The sequence below is a fragment of the Grampus griseus genome, assembly GCF_964374135.1.
Source record: "Grampus griseus genome assembly, chromosome: 6".
In the NCBI taxonomy this organism is placed as follows: Eukaryota; Metazoa; Chordata; class Mammalia; order Artiodactyla; family Delphinidae; genus Grampus; species Grampus griseus.
Window position 1 is genome coordinate 10,422,448 of NC_139000.1, and position 6,511 is coordinate 10,428,958.

The following is a 6,511-nucleotide window of genomic DNA, read 5'->3' on the forward strand; positions in this document are numbered from 1 at the left end:
TCCCACCTGCCAAGGGGAAATTTTAGGACTTAAAGTCCTAGGGAGAAAATCTAGAGGGCAGAGAGAGGTCCCCTTTGAGGACCACACCAAGAGGGGACCAGAGGAGGCTCTTCACTCTGACAGGGAGGCAGGTTGGGAGGTGTTGGCACCTCTGTGTTTCCAGGAGCAGCCCACACTCCTTGGCAAGGCACGGAGACCTCAGGATCTCGGCTCTCAAAGCACCAAGAACACCATGTGCGTGCGGCTACATCTGGCTTCCGCACCTCCCAGCAGGTTCTCAAGGGGAGGGGTGAGCCTCGCTCAGCTTGGTGCCCGCAAGGCTGGCACACAGGCATCAGTCACATTGGATAGCCCGCGGTGCATGACACAGACCTGCCAGGAGAGCTGGCAGGTCCTCTGAGCAGGGAATTATCTGGTTACAATGCTGGCAGATCCTCTGAGCAGGGAATTAACTGGTTACAATGGCAACAGTAGCTACTGCTTCCTGAACCCCCACCCAGTATTGGGCATCACGCTTAGGGCTTACAAGACCGCACAAGCCTTGTCACTGCTCTTTCTGGCAGGTCATGCTGTCAACCAGGCTGGTAAGGGTGAGCCTAAGCTCACTGAACTCTACAGCCTCTGGCCTCTGTTGGCCATTGAGCTGCCTCAAGCACTGAGCTGGGGTTCAGAGCTGCGTGCCTGCCACAGACAACAGAAACGCCACAGCTTTTTTTGCTGCCCAGGTCCCTGGCTGCAGCCCAGGATGGAGTGTTTAGGTGGAGTATTTTTTCCTGAAGATGGGTTTTCTCATTTTCATAGAATTTCAAGATGGAGAGAGTCACTGGAAATATCCCATCTGCTCTCCAGCCTTAGTGATCTGAGATTGCATTCTAGAGGTTTCTGCCTGGAACCTGACTTAGAGATGGCCTCAACAAATATGCTGCACGAATAAAATGAAAGAAGTGTGGCCCATTCAGTGGCCATGACCTCAGAACCAAGGGTGGCTTGCTCAGCAGACTGTTCATGAACTTGCCCAAGGTTCTGAGACAGATCACTCGGTTATTTGCAGACATTTGTTGGGGGTCTCCTGGGTGCTGATGAACAAGTAGGGAGCAAGCTCTGCTTTCATGGAGCTCAGATTCCAGTGACAGGAGACAGGCCCTAAGCAGGAAAACTAATAAATAAATACCTGCTAGTGAAGAGACGAGAGGGCTTGTGATGGGGACGACTTTATTTATTTTTAAGTTTTTTTTTTAAATTAATTTTATTTATTTATTTTTGGCTGCTTTGGGTCTTCGTTGCTGTGCACAGGCTTTCTCTAGTTGCAGCGAGCAGGGGCTACTCTTCGTTGTGGCACACGGGCTTCTCATTGCACTGGCTTCTCGTTGCGGAGCACGGGCTCTAGGAGTGCAGGCTTCAGTAGTTGTGGCACGCGGGCTCGGTAGTTGTGGCTCACGGGCTCTAGAGCGCAGGCTCAGTAGTTGTGGTGCACAGGCTTAGTTGCTCCGTGGCATGTGGGATCTTCCTGGACCAGGGCTTGAACCCGTGTCTCCTGCATTGGCAGGCAGATTCTTAACCACTGCGCCATCAGGGAAGCCCGATGGGGATGACTTTAGACTCAGCATTGAGGGACAGTTTCCCTGGGGAAGCTGAGGCCTGAGTGACCAGAGGGAGGCAACCACGCACAGGTGCAGGCACCAGTGTACCAGGCAGAGGGATGCAAAGCTGATGCAAAGGCTGGGGAGGATGGGGTGGAGAGCAGATGGGACTGGTGCTGGCGAGGGGGTCAGAGAGGGGAGGCCATGGTCCAGATTACCTAAAACCCAGCCATGTTTGGCTTGCTTGGGACTAGGGTCAGCCCTAGTGGAGTCTGAGTTGTGAGAGGGACATGTTCCCATCAGCCTCTGCCATGGCAGGTGTCACATTGTGCTTCTGACCTGTCTGTACTGTGGGGATTGGGACCCTCGTCATTGCCCAGGGCCACAGGGACAGTGCCCAGCTACCAGGCAAGGCAGGGGCTCTGCCGAGGCTGGCCTGTAGCTGGGGGAGGCCGGGGAGGGAAGGCCTGGCTGAATGAGTGTGTGTGTGTGTGTGTGTTTGGGAAGCTAGTCTAAATCCAAGTCACCCATCAGTGGTTTGAGAACTCCTTGGAGGTACCTAAGCCACCACGTGAAGGGCCATTAAGCCACATGGGAGAAGCTATTCCCTTCCAATCCCATCCCTCTGATTACATCAAGGACAATATCCACTTGCTGCTGGTTTGCCCTTTATGTCCCTTGAACATTTGCTAATCTTCCTTTTTACACAAAGCGCTTTGGCCGGCCTCACCGGCACGGTGTCCAGTGGGATGCGACAGTGCTGCTTGCTCTGTGTCGCATCCCGGTCACCTTGTGTTTGTGGTCACTGGCTTTCTTTTTACTATTGTAATATTCCTACTTAAAAAAAATTTTTTTAAGACTTTTTGTTTTCGTTTTTGCTGACAGCTTATAAAGCTTCCCTTTGAAATAAAATTATTTTAGTAAAAAGAATGAAATGATTGAAAAAAGAAATAGAAAACTATACTGAAGATGGTAGAGGGAAATGACAAAGATCACAACGAGGGTCTGTACATGAAGGACTGAAGTTTGAGAACATGGGACTAAGTGATGCTCAAGGCTCCCTCCCTGGGGTTCTCTCTCTGCAGCTGAAGGCGGGGCTGCAAGGTAGTGTCTGCATACCTTTGGGAATGGCTTGCTTCTCCTCTTCACTGGGAGGGGCCTGGTTGTCAGCCTGAGTTGGATTCTTCTGCCCTAGTTCATAATCCAGATCAGTTTCTAGCAACAAGGCCGATTCTCATAACAAAGTATTGTTTTAAAGTTATTAAATGTCTGTGTTATGATAAGGATGCAGACCATAGCATTTAGTCAAGACTTTTAAATCAAGCTTTTGATCACGTATTTATTTAGGTATATTCCACCTTGTTGCAAAAAAAGGTATTGTGGCAATTTACAAAAATAGACAAAATACAATATAATAAAAATAAAGAGATCAGGGTAAAGGTAAAAGCAGAAAGCCAGAATGAAGCCAGAGTCCAGTAGGAGACCCAGTACAATTGTTAAAAATAATCTCAAATTTGACTTTGAGCTTCCCATTAGCCAGAGCAAGGAAGAAAACCTGACTGGTTACAAAATTCCTAACAACAGTTAGTTTGGGGCTTTGGTGTAAAAACAGACCTGGTTCAACTCTTGACTCTACTACTTGTTAGATTTGTGACCCTGAGCAGGTTGCTTAACGCTTCTGAACTTGAGGTTCACTCCCTGTAATAGGGAAAAGTAATGCCAACCTTGGGGTTCCTGGGTGGATTAGTGATAATGTATGTAAAGGTGACTTCTAGCTCTAGGAGGGTACTGCTTGGGCCCTCAGCTGCCCTTTGTCCTCACTAAGCTGCAGGTCTTCAGCCATAAAAGGGAGTTGACATCTGTCCCCTCTGTGCAGCATGTCAGAAGCATAGCTGGATTCTAACCTAGTACTCCCTAACTCCTATCCAGGGCTCCCTGACAAGCATCCAGTGCTGTGTCCTCCTGTCACCAGAGTGGTTTCCAGTGCTGTCATGGAGGAAAAGGTGCTTTAGAACATACGGGCTTTCAGTAGCCCTCAAGTCATTCCCAGGAAAAACGCCCAGCCTCACCTTTAGGGCTGCCTCCCAGACAGAGCAAATTAAATATTAAGGTCTAGAAATCTCTTGGGAGGACTCAAAGGTGGCAGCCAAAGCCCCTTCACGTAGCATGTTGTTCAGAAACACCAGAGACAACTTCCTTTGCTGTCACAGCTGAGGTCGGTAGGAAAAGCTAGCCCTCTCCTTCTTTGTTTGAAGTACCTGTTACCGACTGTAACAAATCCCACAACAAAAACTCTTCCCTGCCTCCTGTCACCGATAGAACAAAATCCAGTTGTCTTGGAATTTTCTTTTCTCTGGTTTGGCATTCAAGGCTCTTTATAAACTGACCCCAACCTCCTTCTTGGGTCTCCTATGTAGATGCAATTCGTGGCTTGGCTACACTGGTTAAAAGCAACGACCACCATTTCTGGAGCTGCTGCTAGAGTGACACAGAGTTGGCAAAGAACATGTGCTGACCAGCCCTGAAAACCTGACTGTGCTACAGGCTAAGCTGTTATGCTTGGGTAAGTCCCTTTACCTCAGTTTCCTCGTCTGTAAAATGGACACACTCAGAGTACATCCCTTCCACTGTTGTGAAGATGCAAGAATATGCACATGGCTTGCTTAGCCCACTGTTGATGCTCAGGTAATATTACCGATTTGGAAACCTGGCTTTCCACTTGACCCTGCCTCCACTTAACCTCTCTGGGCTCCAGTTTGACTATCTGTAAAATGAGGAAAATAACTGTACCTACAACATAACCCACATACAAGGGCCTGAAAACAGAAGGGGCTTAGTGAATGTTTAGAGGCTGCAGCCAGCATCCTCTCCCCGAGAAAACCATTTTGCTTGTCCTTTTCCAAAATTGGTCCATTCCAACTTTCCCTTTTCTAAGACTAATGGGGAAAGAGGAGCCTGAACATTTCTCACGTGGTTGGGCTGTGATATCACGAAAGACAGAGTCTTCTAAAACCCACACCCAGGGCCAAGGGAAACGCTGGGACTTGCAGCCCCCTGAAGAGTTTCTAAGTGGAGCCCTCAGAGTTCAGTTGGGCGGGGGAGGCTGGATGTGTCCGCCACTATGAGTCAGGCCTTGCTTGGCTGGGCGCCATCATTCCCCTTTACTTCGGGAGTGAGTTACGGCTTAAACAAAACAACATCACCTGACAATGCCTGAAAGAAATGTATCCTGCACAAAATGCATTTCTTTACACTCTTGGGTATGCAGCTGGGTGTTCATATATACAGATACCTGGGAGCTGGCATGGGGACAGAATGAAAGAAGCAGGGTCCGGGGTTGTGTAGAGATCAGCAGTAAACACCCCTCAAAGGTGTTGGGATGACTTGGGTGCTGGGTGGTCTATTGCCTAGCTGCCTCTGAGCGTGGAGAATAAAGGATAAAGACAAAGCCCTTCTGGAAGGAGATCAGCTGGGTCCTGTTCCCAGTGTGGCCCTGAGCCATTCTCTAAACCTTTCTGGGCCTATTTCTCCTTTGTAGATATAGGGAGTCAGACCGGAGAACTTCTTCCAGTTCTAAAAATACTGTTCAAAGCAGATGTGGGGCAGGCCTGAAGGTCTTGTCCCCGGGGCTGCTGGGTCTGAGGCTCGGGGGAGCCCACCTGTGCACCCTCAGCCCCAAGTCCTGGGCTCAGGGCAGCCCTGGCACCATTATCTCTGAAGCCAGGAAAAGTCTGATCCACAGATCCCTTTCTCCTTCCCTCCCAGCTTTCACCTCTGACTCCTCCCTGCACCCAGAAGGTCCGAAGCCTCCTCTGGACCTGGTTGCCCAGATCTCAGCCTCCCCCGGTCCCCCAGGCCAGCCCACCAAATAACCAGGTTAGGACTGACAAGGAAGAAGAAACCTGTTTCATCCTGGTGCCACCCAGCCTCAGGCCTAGGGTCTTGCTCGTGGCCGACCTGGAGGTATCCCTGAGTGCGTATAGGTTGTGGGTTCAAAGGCCCAGAGAGAAAGGATGAGGTGGACCCCAGGCGCAAAGGCTCTGGGAGGGACTGGGGAGAGGTCCCACAGCCTGGGTATGTGGCCAAAGCCAGCACTTCTGGGTGAAAAGGGAGCCTCGGGGCCTGGCCCAGTTCCCCACCCTGGTAGAGTCGCTGCTGACAGGCAGCTGCCTGCAGCCTTCTCAGCTGCTGCTGCAGAAACAAGTGACGGCACTGATGAAGAATAAGAGAAAATAAAAATGAGTACGGGGCGGGGGGTCTTGGAACGGGGGCTGGTATTTTTTCTCGGGGTGTGGTTTCTGCTCAGTGGCTGGGTGACTGTGGAGGTTTGGAATGTGGTCAGACAGCGGGTGGGGTGGGGATGGGGGGCTGGCCAAAGGCATGGAACAAGGACATTAGCCCATTAGCCAAAGGGCCCAAAGCCCCAGGGCCACCAACAGCTCCGTCAGAACAGGGGCCTGGGGTGGCACGCAGAGCTGGGCCTCCACCCAACACTAGTGTGTTGGTCCCAAAGGCCTCTGGTTTTGAGTAGCCCCGGGGAAGGGAGATAGACTTGAGAGAACAAGAGAAATGAGGGGAGAGGGGAGAGGGTTGGAGGTAGGGGAGAGGTTAGGGTAGAGCATGGTCAGGTCTCATCTGTAAAATGGGCTTGCCGGATCAAAAGTGAGGCCTCAGTCTCCTCACCTGTTAAATGGGCTTAACTGTCTCTACCTCCAAGGGTGTCAGGAGGATTAAGTGGGTTAGTGCACATGAAGCTCTTGGCAGTGCTGTGCAAATGTAAGTGATTATTACTCCACTGAGTGCTGAGGAAGCTTGACGCTGGCTGTGCCCACTGCCTAGCACCTAGCTCCAGGCCTGGGCCCAGTAAATAAATATTTGCTGAGGGAGTCCCTTGCAGGAGTCACTGTGGGGAGCCCCCCATGCCCACGGCC